At 35.7% G+C, this 19,135-nt stretch overlaps 1 protein-coding gene across 1 annotated transcript in view; it reads left to right on the top strand.

The window, feature by feature from the left end:
• KLHL1 (kelch like family member 1) overlaps window positions 1-19,135 on the top strand; it is a 183,692-nt gene that overhangs the window by 97,446 nt on the left and 67,111 nt on the right. The window lies entirely within an intron of this gene.

Genomic DNA, 19,135 nt, shown 5'->3' with positions numbered 1-19,135 from the left:
TATAAAAATATATATGTATATAAATGCAGAATAGGTAAAGAACTCCCTTCTGTGTCAGTCTGGTGCAGTGAAAAAAAAATTAAAAAAAATAAAACTAATTTCTGGATGTAGTAGTGGATTTCAGGGTATTTTGTATAATTCTTATGTCACCATTTTTAAATAGCACTTGACATTTTGAGGGTGTGAAGAGGGGAGACACACAGGATTATAGGACAAGAGAAAATGTCTTGCAATAAATATCTTAGAGTGCTTAGGCTGTTTCAGCTTATTAAAAAGAAAAGAAGATGAAGTTCTTGATGACAGTGTGCCTCCGCAGGGAGAAACTAGTGTGAACTGAAGAGCTCTTTAATCTAGTTGAGAAATCTTAGCAAGAGCCAATTCAGTTTAGATGGATTGGAAGTAAAGTACTTTTCCATCAACAAGATTGCTTAAACACTGGAATGAACTGGGACAACTGCAGAGAAAAGCATTGGATTCTCCATCTCTAGGTATTTTCATCTCAAGATTGAACATGTTTGAATAAAATTGAGACAAAGCAGAAATTATTCTGAGTCACAGAGTAAGTGGTGAACTGTATATGCAGGATATATTTGATATACAAAAAAAAAACCCCAGATTAATGACCTAACTAGTTTTCCTGCCTTTAATTCTAAATATCTATGTCATGCTAATCAATTTTTTTTCCTTGTTAGTGCTTGATATATGATTTTAAAAAGGTGCAGTGGTGGACCAGGCTGCCATTCTGTTAAGTCATGAATACTGAAAACCGAGTGAAGAGTGTGGGACAAAGGCCAAGTTCTCTTTAACAGGTTGCTCAGCAGAGGGAACACTTTAGAGGTTCAGAACATCATTAGAGAAATTTTGCTAAACAAGAAATCCACAGTATCGGAGAAGATAGGAAATTCCTTAGCTCAGGAGGAAGCTGTAGCTTAGAGGCGGTAAACTTCTTTTCAGGGTGTTACAGAATATTCTGAGCTGGAAGGGACCCCCAAGAATCATTGAGTCCAACTCCTGGCCCTGCACAGCACCTTTCCCAAGGGTCACACCATGTCCCTGAGAGCATTGTTCAAGCACTGCCCGAACTCACACAGGCTGTGCTGTAACCACTTCCCTGGGGATCTCTTCCAGTGCTCACTCACCCTCTGGGTGAAGAGCCTTTTCCTGATGCCTGATCTAAACCTACCCTGACACAGCTCCAGGCCTTTCCCTTGGGTCCTGTCGTTGGTCACCACAGAGAAGAGACTTCTTGCAGGAGATACCTAGAATTTGTTGCAGCACAGAAATACATCATAGTTCAGTCAAAGGGAGTAATGGTTGGTTGGAGTGTGCCTACTAAGGGAAAGATGCAAGGAATTTACCTCAGTGCTGCAGTGATTCTGAAGCCTTTCCTAATATCTAACCATTCTTTTGAAACCTTCCCTGTCAGGTGTCATGAAGGTATGACATGAACACATAACTCATATAGTATTAAGTAAACTTAAATAGACTAAATATCTTAGTTAGTTTGAAAGATATTTTAATATATGGATTAAAAAACATGAACAGAAATATGTGAATTCATGTACATTCCCATAGGGATGCTGGCTATCCAGGGAATGAGGAATTAATTGATTTATATGAGTAAAATGACAGCATTTCTGATACTGGAGAAATGAGCTACTTACATGTTACACATTAGAAACTATGCAAGTTTAAATGCAGATGATTAGTAGTTTACATGAGAGGCAATGTTTCTAACTGCTGCCATTATATCCCAGTGATAATAAAGAAGAGTTTCCTTTTTGTTTAAGAAAGAATAACAAGATTTCTTTACAGTAAAATGTTTCTAGGGAGAATTTATAAAAACCAGTGCATCCAGGTGGTTTCCTCTAAGAATATCAAAAACTTCCTTTTCTTTCTTGCATCCATGGGAATTTATCTTTCCATCTGAAAATACAGAGAAACAGGTAAAATATGTGCAATATGCAGTGTCATTTAAACAGAACTTCAATCCTTTTACAGAATTCAGATGGCAGATTTGACTTATTATTAAACTAATGGAAACAATGATGATTCTTTTTTTTAATGTGTTTTGCTTCTATTATTGTCCTTAAAATATTGTATCTGTAGCTGAAAACACTGAAGAAAATGAGACAATGTTAGACCATCAAAATGTCCTGCTACTTCTAATATGTTTAAAGCAATGACATGGCATTAAAAAATGTATACATCCCACATCTAATTTCAGTTCTACTTGCAAACATAATTGTCAGTAACTAATAGCTTTATCCCTATTAAAAAAAAATTGATCCATGAATTCATACTTACACTAGTGCACATTTATTATTGACCTTTTAAAATTCATAATATAAACAAAAAGCCAGTTAGCTTGCATGACTTGGTCATGTTAATGTTGGTTGCCTGGTCTAAGCTTGGTTTCCTGGCCTCTTTTGTCATTAGTGGAGAAATTTAAGGGTCTCCAAAGGATATTTAAATGTCTTCAATCTCAGGGTAACAATAGCTATTTAGAGATTAAATATTAAACTATTTTTTGTAATGATTATATAAAATTTGGCTTCCACATTTATGGAGACGGGGGAGCACCACTTGGTGCTTTCAAAGAGTAATTCTCTTGCTCATGGTTCATTCAATTCCTGCATCTAGATCAGGGATATGTGACCAGTCCCTAGCCACATGTAGCCTCATCACTGTAATTATTCAAATTTCACTGTTTAGATTATTTTGTAAATGTAGAAATCCTAAGCATCAAAGACAAACCCCTGAATCATGCTCCTGAGACCAGATACTTAAGATGTTGTCAAACTATTTAAATTATTTTAGGTGTTTTCTGATTTCAGTGGAAAAGGTCATCCTTTCAAACAAGGACATTAAATTCTAGTGGTGCCTGCAGTTCTGCATAAACAAGGATACTTACTTCATTTTCATTAGTTGAGTAAGCAGTGATTTCTTATTTGCTGTGGTGATTTAATATTTATTCAGCACATTTATTTGTTTTGTTAGGGAGCAGGTTAGAATTTCACTCATCCATTCCTTTCATAATGGGAAAACTGTCTTTGATTTAAGAAAAGTGAGATACAAACATTGTCATGTATAACATTTTCTTCATTGATTAACCTTAGAATAAAAAATAGCCTTTTCATTTCCATTTAATTTCCATTACATATCCCTTATATATCTTTATGCAACACACTCTTGTTAATAAGAAATGAAACATAAAATAATTGCACATTTTTCAGATTTGTTTTATTCTAGGCATTGCCTAACGTTTGTATTTATTTAGCCCATATCTTGCTTTTTTTCCTTTTTTTTTTTTTTTTTTTTCTTTTTTTAGTATGACAAATGTTATATTCTTTATAATTATACAAATTTTACCTGACAGGTTTCTAGCCTGCTGAGATTAGAGGTGCCTAGGTTGGGAAAGATTTAAGAAGGAGATGTAGAGGTTTGTTTAGCTACTAAATGCAAGAGACAAAGCACTGTTCATTAGTTCATGTTAATGTAGATGTAATAGATAAAGGTAAACAAGAACTTACTTCCTAGTGTTCCATAACTTTCTTTCTTGTCTTTTAGATTGTGATCTGTTCTAGATAGTGCTGCTTTAGTGTGATGGCACTACCAAAACATTTTTTTTTTACTTTGCCCAGTGTTTAATTTTCATTTCTGAATTGACACTAAATGAAATTTTAATTTAGTCAGATATGTGGAAGATTCTGTGCAAGATTAAGGGTGATTATTTCTAAGTAAAGAAATGCTGTTCAATTTTTTTTTTATCATTTAGCTAATTATTTATGTTATGGAAACAATCTGCAGTCTTGGAGCAGAGGTAAAGCTTTTGTGCCCACTGGAATATTTTATCATTAGAGTCAATAATGAAAAAGGACTCTTAAGTTCTGCCACCTTATTCTGTAACTACCTCTCAATTAAATTATTAATTGTAAAAACTGCTCCTTGGCAGGTCACTTTTTTTTTTTTTTAATTTTATTTTTTTAGCTCAGCAACTAGTTAATTGGCCTTTTATATTTTGATAAATTAATCATGAAAATGTGTATGAAACTCAACTCATCTTTCTGAACCTTCTCTCATCAGCACATTTCCATCAATGTCTGCTATGTTTATTATTTTAACATCTGTATTAGAATTCTTTAGTCTTCCCTTCTGGCAATGAGTTGGCTAGACAAGGCTGCTCAAGAAATTAATCAGATGTGATTTATAAAATAGATGCTACTGAAAAGACATGATATCAAAAATAAAAATATTTTTCCCCTATTTTCATTATAGTATTTTGAGATCATGTTAATTCTGAGATGTTATTTTAAACTTCTTATGATTTAAATTGGTCTTTATAAATGCAAAGTTTCACAGGCATACTGTACCCTTTGGCATAAATACTGCAGTTCTTGTGTACTGATGATTAATAGAATTGCAGAGAATCTTTTCCATTTGTGAACCTAAGCTACATCTGGGCTTTTTATATCTCACTTCCTATTGCAATTAAGGAGTTGAATTGTGATTTCTGTTTATGCTAGTTAAATTTTAAAGAATTATGTAAATTTGTAAAATGTGTTTGTTTAAATCTGGAGTTTCATGAAACCAAATTTTGCCAGTGACACTGGTAGTTCAGTAAAGCCTAGTGCAAAGTCTTAAATAGGTCTAGACCTGTCAGATTTTTTTATTGTTTTAAGACGAATGTTTTGTGCTTAACAGTAATATAATTGTTCAGAAGGTGAACAGTTGTGCACTACTAACATTAACTAAAGAACATCCCTCCCTTCAAACCCTTTCAGCAGGGTTATATCTAGGCAGTATAGCTGCTGTTTGCAGTAGGGTTAAACAAAATACAGTAAAGCCTGAGGACACTGCTGTCACAGCCAGGCAGGTAAGGAAATTGCTTTTCCTCAAAATACAAAGGTTAATGAGAATTAATAGTTTCACTTGTGCTTCAATAAAGACTTTCCTAAAGGTAATGTAGTGTTATTTCTTTCTTCTGCATTGAACTAGGTTTTCAAGACTTTTAGTTAAAAGTTCAAAGCTGTTTCACTGACAGTTATATCCTTTTCATTTTCTTAAACTTCCAGTATGTGCTAAGAAGGTGCTGATACCTCATCTCCCCACACATTTAATTTATATAGAAGGCCTCTTAGTTGGCACGTAGTAATATTATAGTTTGCTATGAATACATTCAAGCTGCGTCAAAGCTGTTTTTTATTATATCTCAGATGCTTTATATTTTTTATTGTTGGCTTTGCTGTTGTTTACAGTGGTGAGGGAAGTTGTTTGTTCTTTTTTGCTTTCATCTAGGGTGCTTTTTATTTTCTGGAATGCTCATAAAGGTTAATCAGTGTTCTTGTTTCACATGTTAAACATACCAGAATATTTTGGATTTATCTTGATGTAGTCATGCATGAACAATTCTTCTCTAAGATTTATTTAAAAAAAGTTATCATACAAGTCTTTGGATTGCTGAATGGAGAGCAATGCACAATGTACACACCATCTGAATGACATGCAGCCAAAGTCAACACTATCAGCTTTTAATGTGTGGATTCTCAACTGAAATTATTAAAATATTCTCTTCTGATAAAGTTGTGTACTGTATCTATATAAAGACCAACCAGCTGCATTAGCCAGGGGATTGAAAGAAATTATTACTCCTCTCTACTCATGGTGCTGTAATGGAATGCATTTTCCAGCTGGTGGCATTTCAATTGATGAGCAAATTGAAGCAGCTATGAAGCTGAAACAGGAAGCACACAATATATGAAGTGAACCTGAGGGGGCATTCACAAAGAAAAGAGCTAAGAGAGATGGTTATGGAAGAGATAAAATCATTCTTTTCTTGAAGGTGCACAATGAGGGGACACTGGGCACCAGTCCTAAGTTCCAAAGGAAAACACAGTGAGAGTAGTACTCATTATAGCTGTTTTCTCTGAGAGGCTGTGGAATCTTTGTGCTTGGAAATATTCCAAGCTAGACTCAACAAGACTGTGAGCATCCTGTTTCATCAGCCAACCTGATGCAGTTTTTGAATTTCCTACATTCCATTACTGTGCAGCCAAGGGAAAATGTAACATTCACATAACACTCTGATGTAATTATTTGTGGCATTATGCAATTTTCATTTTTCATTAGAAAATATATGAGAATAGAGATATGATTCAGATTAGATTCAAAAGCCTGTGGTGTAATGTCTTATATAGAAGTGTATGTTTATACATTTATGCGCCCATATACACTTGCATTTGTATATGTATTTATATATTTGGGGCTTAACTGGACCAAGTTCCAATTATGAAAAACACCATTTAATTGGTAATACCCATAATTATGGAATTGCTACTCATGTAATTAAAATGAAGGTAATTTAAAAGAAGATAATTCTTGTAAATTATTACTAAATAGTAGCCTCTAGACAGTTGACTTTATAAACCAAACACATTCTGGGCACAGATTTGTGGTCAGAGGAATAAAAACTTTATCTGTGGCTTAAAATGCCAAAACTATCAGCCTAGAAGTGTAACTGTAAATTCTGTTGCATCCTGTAATGGATGTGTAACTGTGAGTGAATGTAACTGTGGAGTTAATGATTAGTGTTTCACACAGAAATTATGCTACATATTTAGAAAATAACAACTTGTACATGCAATCTCTTCACATAAGCAAAAACTGTCAAAACTGTGGAAATCACTAGCTGTTATGAAAAATCTCCTTCTACTTGGAATTGGACCTGTGACAAGATTGTCTCCAAGCCAAATCAATTTTCCATCAGTCTTGTGTTTTTCATAAGACTGAACACACTGATTGTTTTGATTCTGAAGAGATGAGCCATGTTCTGACACACATAGAAAGAACTAAAAGTATTGATAAACTTCCCTGCTAGTCTTCTGAGCATCCATACTTGAGACATCCAAACTTTTTTCTTTAAACCAGTTTAATTCAGCTGTAAAACCTATACAGAGTTCATTATGATGATTGTTAGACAGCTTGGCATAGGTTTAGACCAAATTTGAGATAGAGTTGTGAAATTCCTAGGGGAGTAAATAAACTTTGTTTATTAGTATTTGATAACAACTTTAGAAATATATTTTCTTAAGAATTTATTCAGAAATACACCTGATAGTTAGTGACAGTGAATCTTAGAATATTGCTATGGCTTCCTCATGAAACCTATCACAATGTACATCCACAGAAAGGATTTTGCAAACTGGTTTTTAAACACTTGCAGTTTTCTCATTACAAATTTTACACATATCGGCATATATTCATGAAGTCTGTAGAATAAATTCCTGAATTAAAATCCTCTTTTTTTTTCTTTTTTTTCTTTTTTTTTTTCTTTTTAAGATTTTAGTTGGCAAATTGCATTTGAATAACATGTGTTCTAAGCATATGCTCTTAAATCTTAGCATTCTTAATCTGTTATATGTATCAGGACATGCTGAGATGTATTGCAACTGACTTATTTATTTTTTGCTTGGTAAAACCCTCTTCCTTTGAAGATGTGAAATCCAGGATGTATTTTGAAAATACACTACATAATTCAGTACCTCTTATTAAAGATTTTTGTCGAGTACCTGCTGGAGAAAGTGTGTGTGTCTGTATATATGAAAATACAGACGCTTTTATTCATTTTCATTCAGAGTATTGCTGTACAGTGAAGCAGAAGTGCAGGATAGTATCTACTGCTATCTGGTTTTATCTTTAACTAAAATTGATAAGAGACAAGAACTTCCAGAGTTTAGCGACACTTCCAGGTTTTCAATAAAATTCAAAGTTACCTGAAAGTTTGCTTATTTTAAATAAGGTTGCATTTACTATGTAGTATCTTTCTTAGCAAGAAGAAAAAAAATTACTAGAGAAGCTTTAAGAGATACTTAAGACACAAATTACCTTGAAAGAGAGAATAAGATGTTATTTCCTTCAGTGGCATCCTGGCCTGTATCAGCAGCAATGTGGCCAGCAGGAACAGGGCATTGACTGTTCACTGTACTTGGCACTGGTGAGGCCCCACTTTAAACACCATGTTCAATTCTGGGCCCCTCACTACAAGAGGGACATTGAGGACCTGAGGCATGTCCAGGGAAGGAGCTGATAAAGGGTCTGGAGCACAAGTCTTATGAGTAGTGTCTGAGAGAACTGGGGTTCCTGGATAAAAGGAGGCTTGAGGATACCTTATCACACTCTACAGCTCACCTGAAAGGAGGTTGCTGTGAGGAGGAGATTCATCTCTTTCCACAGTAACAAGTGACAGGACAAGAGGAAGTGGCCTCAAGTTGCACCAGGGGAGGTTTAGATCAAGTATTAGAAAAACATTCTTCACTGAAAGAGTGCTCAAGCACTGAAATAAGCTACCCAGGTAAGTGGTAGGATCATCATCCCTGGAAGTGTTCAAAAGGTGCATGGATATGGCTCTTGGGGATTTGGTTTAGTGGTGAACACAATGATGCTGGGTTAATGGTTGGATTCAATAATTTTAGAGAACTTTTCCAACCTTAGCGATTCTGTATTTCTGTGAACTTGAACACAGGCTAATGAAAAGACCACCTAAACAATCAACAGCAAGCCACAGCTATAAAGTTCTCTTTGCCTCCTTCCTTTTCCAAATAAAGAACTTACACTAAGAAATTAATGTATATTACAGTTAGTTGACAGCATGAGATTATTTGATGTTAACTTACACTCTTGGAAAGAGTGAAACATTCTGTCTGTTCCTTCCAAATTTGTAATTTCCAAAGCAGCAATAAAACTGCATAACTGTCAGTATAATCAACATTATGTGCAGGATGACAAATGTTTTACAATTTCATTTCAGTCTGAAATTTGTCTTTTGGGATTTGCACAGTAGATTAATGTATTTTCAACATTCATTTAATAGTATTTTTTAAGAGTTTTATCAAACAACCTAATGTGACACGTTTTCATCACTGTTATATCTTGGCAATCACTTGAAATCTAAATACAGTGCTTGTTTTACTTATGTACCATTATTTTGTTGGAACAAGTATGGAAATTCCATTGTTAATGGTCAGACATCTTAGGGTGAATCATTCTATTTTGTGAAATATTGTGAAGTACAAAATTTTCAGTCATCTAGAGGAGGAGCTATATTAATTTTTTATCATGATTCTGGATTTAATAATGTGCTTGAAGGTTGTAAGTGCTGTCAAAGAGTGATTACCATATGAGTTTCTTCAAACTTGCTTTTAGTGTGGAAATCTTTGGAAGTCCCCTTTCAGTTGTTAGGTGGGTCTTTCCCAGAATCACGTTTCTGTTTTGTTGTTGGTCTAATTTGAAATATATTCTCTTTTTCCGTACTAAAATTCTCAGGAATGCTTCAGTTTATGCTGGCTACTAGTTGAAAGGTGAATCAGAGCTCAGCAATGGAAAACAGAGTATAAAGGGAATGATTCAGGCATGTAACTCAGGCCTTTCCTGAGCTTTGTCTTTTCCCTATGATGGTTTTTCTAGAATTCTTTTGACTGGTATATACTTTTTCAATACAATAATTTACTATTAATAATTCATAAATGCTAATATGCTCTGATAAAATATTTTAAACATTTGGTTTCCATTAAAATTACTACTGTGTAAGAAATAATAACATAAACTACCATTTGTAAATATTTCACTCCTCAAACAAAACTTTGACTGAAGCATTCTCCAGAAACAACATCCATGACATGACACTAAACACATAAGCTTTGAGATGCATAGTGAAGACAGAAAAAACCAGTATTGTTGCAAATCTTTATGGTGTAGAGACTTGTAGAGAAAAGCTTTTTTCCTCTATGATCCACCAATTATTCATGAACGCATTTTGATTTTAATGGCTACTTGTTTTTAATTCAAGTTTGAAGAACAGTAATACAAAAAAAACCCAAAAACCAAACAACAAACCCAAAAAACCCCACAAACAAACAAAAACAAGCAAACAAACAAAACAATAACAAAAAAAATCACTGTAGTGGTCTGATGTTCCAATTACCTTTTGAAATACTATCCTAATTACAGTATTTATTAATCATTTATTAAAGCTGAGGCCTTTTTTTATAGACATGATTTTGCATATGCCTTCAGTTTGCTTTGTGCTCTGTTCCATCACATTTCAAGGCTAAGTAGGGTCAGAATAGGTCATTGGATGATTGCGAGATTACAAGTATATTTTTAGGTGTTACCAAAGAGAATGTTAATGATTAAGCAACTTGTTTTCACTCCTGAACATTACAACAGTTACAGGACTTTGAATGAATTGTTAAAGCAAGGCCATAGCCCCTTTGAGTTATTAAAGACCCAAGAGATAATTTTGAGGCTTTTAAGTTTTGGTGCTAATGGGCTCATTAATCAGACTGAGAAATTCATAGTAAGAACCAGTATGTATGAGTAGAAGACAGACAAGTTCAAATGGGGCATTAGACATACATTTAAATGCTCAGAATGATTGCTTCTGAAAGCTACTGTGAAAGCGACAAATTATCCATCTCTGCTTGTCTTTGAGTTGATGCCATTATAGGAAGCAATCTTCAGTGAATCAGATGTTATTAGGCTCAACAGAAGGGTAACTGGTTTAAAACAAAAACTGAAAGGGATTCCAAGGCAGTTTCCTGCTTTGAGAAACTGTTTAACGCAGAGATAAATGGAATTGCTGATACTCTAGAGAGCTGAGCAGCCCTTCAGAAGGACCTGGACAGGTTGTAAAGACAAACTGCCTGAAATTCATCAAGGGCAAAACAGGGTCCTGCACCTGGGGAGTAATAACTCTGTGCACCAGTACAGGCTGGGGACTGACCTTCTGGAAAGCAGCTCTCAGACCATGAAAAGGACCTGGGGGTCCTGATGGACAACAAGCTGTCCATGAGCTGACAGTGAGCTCTTGTCACCAAGAATCCTGGGGATGCATTAGGAAGAGCATTGCCAGCAGGTCGGGGGAAGTGATGCTTCCCCTCTACTCAGCCCTGGTGAAGCCACACATGGAGTGCTATGTCCAGTTCTGGGCTTCTCGTTACTAGAGAGAACATGGAGCTGCAGGAGCAAGTCCAGCAGAGGGCTCTGAAGATGATGAACATGTCTGATATGAGGAAAGGCTGAGGGAGTTAGGCCTGTTTAGCTTTGGGGAAGAAACAGCTGTCAGTGTGTATAAATATGATAAGGGAGAGAGTCAAGGTGATGGTGTCAAACAAGAGGACAAGAGGCAATGGACAGAAACTGATTCCCAAAGTTCCTCAAATATGAGAAAGAATTTCCTTACTGTGCAAACGACCACACATTGGAGCAGGTTGTCCAGAGAGCTTGTGGAGTCTCCCTCATTGGAGATATTTAGGAACCATATGGACACAATCCTATGCAATGTACTCTAGGATAATGCTGCTTGAGCAGAGAGGTTGGACCGGGTGACCTTTCCAACCTTCCTTTTTTGTAAACTGCATCCTGTGTTATTGCACTGGTTCTAACAGACAGGTTCCCATCCTATCCACTGGGAATCTGTTCCAGAGCTTAATGCTCTAACAGCAAGAATTTTTTTTTCCTGATTTCCAGATTTATTTTAATCAGATTTGATTTATGTGAGTTTCCTGTTAGACTTGTTACCCTCCATTTTCCTTGTTTTCCTCTTCTGTGCCTGTAATCAGTATCAACAAGACAGGGACTCTATTAGGACATAAATACTCTCACCTTTACATAAATCAACTTTATTGTAAATCAACGTTATCAACATTATTCTCATACTGAGTCCAAAAAGCAGGACTGCACCAGCTATTAAGAAGAAAATGAGCTCCATCACAGCCATAAGAAGTACAGTAGGAAAAAAGGAAAAGTTGTGCTAAGAGAGTAAGAAACTGAGATTGTCATGGTGACTACTTTCCTGGAGTGTTATAATTTAAATCTGGAAAATTGTCATTCTGTTGTCTACGAGAGAAGGGTTGCATTCCTGCTGTGGAAACAGCACAATTTAAACAACTGGGGCAGCTCATATTTCTATACTTGGGAAGTGCTAGGGGTAAACCTTAGACAAGTAACAACAAAACAAATCACCAGGGTCAGTACCAGTATGTATCCACACTATACAAAACTGCACCATTGTGACAATATGCACTGTGATTCTATATTTTTTGCTACTTGCAGCCTTTTAAATCCAAAGTGTCTCTGGATGATTCACAGAACTCATCTCTTCTGCTATTTACTTGAAATTGTGCTGTGAATCTTTGCGATGACAAATAAATTAATCTGGGCAAATTCAAGTCAGAGAACAGAACCACAGGATGTGTCAAGTTGAAAGGGAGTCTCAGGGATCATTTAGTACAACTGCACAGGACAGTCCCCAAGAGTCACACAACACACCTAAGAACTTCTTGAATTCTGTCAGGTTGAGTGTTTTGACCACTACCTTGGGAAGCCTGTTCCAGTGCCCAAACACCCTCTGGGTGAAGAACCTCTTCCTACTATCAAACCTAAACCTCCCCTGATGCAATTTCTGGCTATTCCTTTCAGTCCTGTCACTGGTCACCACAGAGAAGAAATCAGTGGCAGTCCCTCCTCTTGTGCTCACGAGGAAGTTGTGACTGCAATGTCTCCTCTCAACCTCCTCCACAGACCAAGTGACCTCAGCCACTCTTCATACAGCCTTTCCCTTAATCACCATCCTTGTTACCATCCTCTGGATGCTCTCTAACAGCTTAATATCTTTCTTATATTTTGGTGGCACCCAAACCAGCCTCCAGCACTCATGTGCCCCAGTGCAGAGCAGACCAGGACAATCCTCTCCCTTGCCTGGCTGGTCATGCTGTGCCTCATGCCCTCAGGACAGGGTTGGCCCTCCTGGCTACTGGGACACTGCTGACTCCTGTTCAACTTGCCATTTACCAGGTCCCCCAGGTCCCTTTCTATGGCACTGCTTTCCAGTACCTCATTCCCCAGTCTGTCCATACATTCAGGATTGCCCCATCCCAGGTGCAGGATTCAGCGCTTCCCCTTGCTGAACTTCATGCAGTTGGTAATTGCCCAGCTCTCTGATTTGACAAGGTCTCTCTGCTCCCCTCCCTGCCTTTGAGGGGATCAGCAGCTCCTCCCAGTTCTGTTTCATCTGTGAATTTACTCAGTATCCCTTCCAGTGTCCAAGTAATTTGTGAAGATGTGGAAGAAGAGCACAAGGCTTAAGATAGAGCTATGTGGAGCCTCAGTAGTAGCAGGTCATCAGTCTGATGTCAAAGATGACATCTTTTCAAGTCAGCTCCCTTAGGATTTGTTCCATAAAGTTTTCATCCAGGCCTTTTAGGAACCTTCTTGCCTGGGTTATACCAGCTATGTGATGCTCCCAGCTTCTGGGATTCTGGCAAGTTGAAGTCTAGAGCAGTTGACTAGGAAATGTCCCTTAAGTCCTCAAAGGATAATCCATCAGCATCATCATCCTGACTAGGAGGTCTGTAACAGATTTGCATGGTGACAACTGAATTATCTGTTTGCCCATTGATTCTCACCTAGAGACTTCCAACTGTGCCATTGCCAGCTGTGAGCTCCATCCATTCTAAGCCTTCTATTACACAGAGTGCCACCCCTCTGCCTCTTCTGCCCTGACTTTTACTCTGAAGAGCCTGGAAACATCCAACAGGGCACTCCAGTCACAGCACTCATCCCACCAGGTTTCACTTATGCAATGATTTCAAATCCCTAGTACTGTGCCAAAGGTCAGTAGACCCATCAGATGTCAACAGACAAAGTGTTGAGTAGATCATCCCATTATCTGGGGCCTACAACCCCCAGATTTTTCTGCTTGCACCATCCTCAGTGTCATGTGTTGACCTGATGGATCTGCCTATTGCTCTCAATATTTTTTAGGTCCTCACCTGTGCTCCCTCATTCTGCTAACTTTATTTTGGAAAGGTAAACAAGCATTAATAAAGACTCTTCAAACAAACAAACAAACAAACAAAAAAGATGGAGTAATTAATAATGTTAAAATTGGTTGACAGCCTGCTAGAGTTTTGGGTTTCCTAGATGCCATGGTAAGAAGAAAATATTATAAATATTATGCATACATTGAGGCCCAATGCCAAGAAGCTCCAGGGTTTGTAGGATGCAGGACCCTTGAGGACAGTGTTGGAGGATTTTTTAAGTCAGGAGAAGCAAGATGTGTTCATGTCCTCTTCATCCTTCTAGCAAATTGTGCGTGTTTCGTGTGCAGGTTTAGGCTTCTTGAATCTCCTTAGATGTGAAAAAGAATACATGCAGGATGTGACACAAGATCCTTCATCAATACAGGAAAAAATATTAATCTTTCTGACATAGATTGAAAGTTTTAGATGGTTTGTCTAAATAATAAATAACTGTCTAAGTAAAAAAATAATAAATAATAAACCGGCATATCAGCAAATGTATGTGAGCAACTGGTTGTGAGCTACCCTTAGAGTATGAAATCCTGGAATGCTGCATCATATTCACAATGAATTAGACTGTAATATGGCTAATTCTTCAGCCTCATATCCTAAAACTCTATTTTTATTATAATTTAATTAATTCAAATGGTGCAAGTAAAAAAAGAAAACATTTAGAAAAAGTCACCCTACGACATTGTGAAAGTCTATCTTTGTCATCTAGAAGTCTCATACTAAGATTTCTGTACACTGTAAGAGATGGTACCCATAGTCACAGTCTCTTCCATCCTTAACCTGCTGTCTGCTCTTCCCAAAAAGCAGCACCTGCTTACCTCTCTTCCCAATGGCAAAGTTCAGAGGAGCATACACAGATACACAGCATCTCTTTCCATTGTCCTTTTAACACCCCAGCCTCAATACCCCTTTTGTAATGATGATACCAGGCTGGCATCTGGTGCTGGAAGAAACAGAGCTCTTTGGATTACATAGGTCAGATGGAGCTCACTCTCATTAAGTCTGAGATTTGGCTAGAGATTCAGGATCCCAGGTTCAGGTTTCCAGATGGAATCTAGAATATGGCTGGAGAACCAGACCATAAGCATATTAATTAAAACTGGTCCTTTGTCTGAGTGGAGTTCACAATGGGCTGAAAAGTCCACTCTCCTTAGGGAAGAAGTTACACTGTACTGTAAAGGGGGTGTAGTCTTATGTGATACATAGCTGATACGGAAAATGGGGCATAAAACAAGAGGTGTGAATTCAGTGTAACAGAGCAGCAATAATTCCAGACAGAGATAGCTTGGGAATTGACCAAAATCAATTTTTTCCTTCATGTCTTATCACTTCAGAACATCTAGTGTCAATATGATTTAATATGAAAATCAGATGCACTAATTATGAATTCATTTAAATGTTCTCATGAAAGCTTAAGTTCTAAACTAAAAGTAGTATGAACTTAAAATATTCTGGACATTAATGATGTACTAAGTGAGAGCCTAGTATATGGATATCTTTTTTCTTTGGCATTAGTTTATGTAACTTTAATTTTTCAATTGATAAGGTCACAGCATCCAAATCACAAAAATATAAAACATTTAGAATAAGACCCCTACATCCAAAACCAAAAAAACCTGCTAAGTATTTTACTTCCTTGGTAACTCTAATGTAGCAGATTCTGAATAACACTGTCAGAATATGACAACATCATATTCTTTGTCAACATAGGAAATTACTTAAAATTTTTCAAGTTCTTTATTATAACTGATACATGCTGATTAGTGAAATCAATGACAAACATCAATGAAAACTAGCTTTTGCAAGATAATCTGATTTCATGTGGCATGATCATTACAAGTTAAGATTTTAAAAAAAAAATTAATTCAATTGTGTTGGTGACATCATTAAAAAGATATACGGTATTGAATTCCATTTGGTAATAATTAATTTTATTTAAGCCTTTATGTTCCCATGATGCACCATCTATTGGATACTTGGGTGATTGCTTATCTACCTTTAAATATAGATATGTTTTGTTTACATGGCTCTTCTCTTCTAATACTTCATGCTTATTTAATGCTAACCTTGTGTACTGCTAGAAAGGTTTGAAAGTGAAATGCTATAACCTCACAGCAAGAGTTACTGCATGGTCTTTTTGAAAAAGTGGAAGAGTATACAAGTGACACAACTTTGTCCAGGCAGGTTCAGAGACTTTTATACTTTCTACTGTAAGTTACATTTTCTGAATTAAAAGCAAAAATCTACTACTCCACTTAATTAAAACATGGAAAGGCTATGTGAGTGATTTGTGCAGAACAGGTCCAGTGCATCTTATGAGACCTATGAGATAGTGAAGTCTGATCTACAAAGCCTCCTAAAGTACTAGAGTCAAAAATTACAGGTCCTGGAGATTCATACAACTCTGTCACATAATCTTTGGCATGCTTAAGTACCCTTCAGCATAATAATGAATGTTCAGTACCCTTGTTCTTATAATAAAGGTTTATCTGCCAATGGGACCTAGGCATTCCTGAAAGCACTTGACTAGAACAGGATGAGAGGAAGTGGCCTCCACTTATGCCAAGAGAAAATGCCATTGGATATTAGGAAACATTTCTTCATTGAAGAGGTGATCATTGTGTGGAATTACCATCCCTGAAAGTATTTTTAAAACATCCAGTTGTGGTACTTGGGACATGGTTTAGTGGCAAAGATGCCAGTGTTAGTTAGGTTAATGGTTGAACTGGATGATATTAAGTCTTTTCCAGCCATAATGACTCTATGACTCCATAATTGTGTACCTCAGTTCCTATTTTTCACCTTAATCTCAGGAGAGTTTAAAATTTGTTTAATGTATCCTAAAAAGACATCACAGGCATCTCTTATATCCTGTTTCCTAAAATGCAAAAACAAGGGTTAGTCACATTAAAAAAAAAAAAAAAAAAAAAAAAAAAAAAAAAAAAAAAAAAAAAAAAAAAAGATATTTTTCCACAATTAGCATATGAGAAATTATTTCTGTTGTGGTAAAACAGGTAGCCATTGGAATATGCTTTTCTGCCCCAAATGAAATGAACCTCAAGGAATTAAATATTATCTAGGAAGATATAATGTTCATTAGTCAGTTCAATAAATGCTAATGAGTTGAAGGAAACAATATTTACCTCTGAAGAACAAAACTCTGGCTTTTTATATATAAATCAGAATTATATATATTTCATTTATGTTATATATATGGTATATTAATTATATATATGGCACATTATATATATAAAACATATTTTTACCTTCTGCAGGAATAATGCCTGAGTAACATGAAATTTATGTCAGTCCAGATGTTTAGAAAAAGAGATTTGAGCTTACATATTTTGTCTGAAAACTTTGTTTGATAATACAATCAGTACAGAGGCTGGAATAAGTTCTCTTTAAGCATGTATGCAGATAAAAAAACAATTGAAGATGACCAAGAAAATCTTAATCAAATCTAAAATTATTGTTCTGAAGTTAAAGTTCCTGCTTGGAATGTTATTCTTAATAAATCAAGTTCTGTGAGTTCATGAAATGTGTTCCACCATCACAATGCTTCTCTATAATATTAGGTCTTTGGAATAATATGCTATTGCAAAATTCAATGTTGGTTCCTATTAAGAGGTAGAGTTATATTACTTTTTCATAATGGGATTTAATGTCAGTTGAACTAGGCTTAATTAAACTTTGTCTTATAAATCATTTTATTGAGAAGTGCAATGAAATTTCGTGAGTTTTATGACTTTTAAATAAGAATTAATTAAGCCAGCTTGTGGTTAAGTGCCTGCCTACAAACTAGTTCCTTTATGTTTCCAAGCTATTCTAAAATGTTCTAGACACACAATTTAAACTTATCAGAAGGTAATGGTTTAAAACCTCATTCCAGAAAAATCTACATTTTCAGGGACCTATTGACATTTAATATAGTAATTTTAAAAAGAACTGAGTCATGTTTTGATCTAATTATCAATTATGTTGAAGTAACTTAACAGCATGGTTAATATAGTCCATGACCACATATACATCTTTGACTTTCTGTTGTGTCAGCATCCTATATATGTAGAGTTATAAAGTAACTCACTGAAAGTTAAGTTTTACATATCAAGGCATTCACATTTATAATAATAAGAATCCTTTTCAACTTTGTCTAATTTATTCTATCTGCACTTATGTATTTTATCTGTAATTTCATTACACATTTCAAGGAACTTCTTTCTCATTATTTTGTCATGTCTATGTCTGCAATATTCACCTCTGCTGCCTTATATAAAATAATACGCAGTTAACTTTTAATAAATGTGCTTAAGAAGTTCATTTCAAAAAAAATATGAAGTTGCAGAATTAAAATAAGAGTTTTCTTCTATTGAATAAGTCAGGGAAGAACAGCATGTGACATAGTAGACCCAGAGTATAATTCTTATGTTGTAAGTCTTGCACATTATTTTCTTGTATTTGTTATAATGTCTTAGCAATACTGTGTTACTCCTATTTCAGTTTCGATGACCAGTCAGTCTTTCCCCTGTCCAGACACAAACGAGCAATTTTAGGCAGGATTGATTGGATTTTGATGAGCTAAAAACTGAATTTAGTGTGTATAGCAGTGGAATTATCCACTTGCCTCACTTTTGATGTTCTTACATTTAAGTCCTTGACTGATGTTTTGTCATTCTTTCCCTACTTTCATCTTAAAAATTCTATGCAAACCAGCATAACAAAATTCATTATTATTTTTCATCTATTAAATGTTGCTACTTACTGTTCCAAATTTTACTTTTTACATTTTCAGTTTATACAAAAATTCAGTTATTTTTCCTTGTGCCTCCAGTCTTCAACTACTTCACTTTCTTCTTGTAATTGTCTATGGATCGAGAATATGAAAAGGCATTTACAATTTCTCCACAGAGATAAAGTACCCTAAAAGAAATATTTGGAGAAAAATATTTGTAGAATTGTGATTCTACTGTGTCCTGTTTATGTAGAATAGTTCAGGGAGTGCTTAATTCAGTCCTTAGGAGTCAGATAGCTAAATGCAACACTTTGTTTGTTCGTTTATATGTTTTATGCATTTATAGGGGTCTTTTTTGAGGGCTTTTTTAGTTATCCTGGTTTATTTGTCCTGGTTCTGTCCAGGACAAGGTGGGATTTTTTTGGTGGTTTGTTTTTTTTGGTGGTTTGTTTTTTTTGGTGGTTTGTTTTTTTGGATTTTTTTTTTTTTTTCTTTCAGTAGCCAGGAGTGCGGCATAACTAGGACATAGAGG

The sequence above is a fragment of the Sylvia atricapilla genome, chromosome 2 (genome assembly GCF_009819655.1).
Source record: "Sylvia atricapilla isolate bSylAtr1 chromosome 2, bSylAtr1.pri, whole genome shotgun sequence".
NCBI classification, from domain to species: Eukaryota; Metazoa; Chordata; class Aves; order Passeriformes; family Sylviidae; genus Sylvia; species Sylvia atricapilla.
Note: the sequence above shows the minus strand (reverse complement) of the source record. Positions and strands in the feature narration are given on the sequence as shown.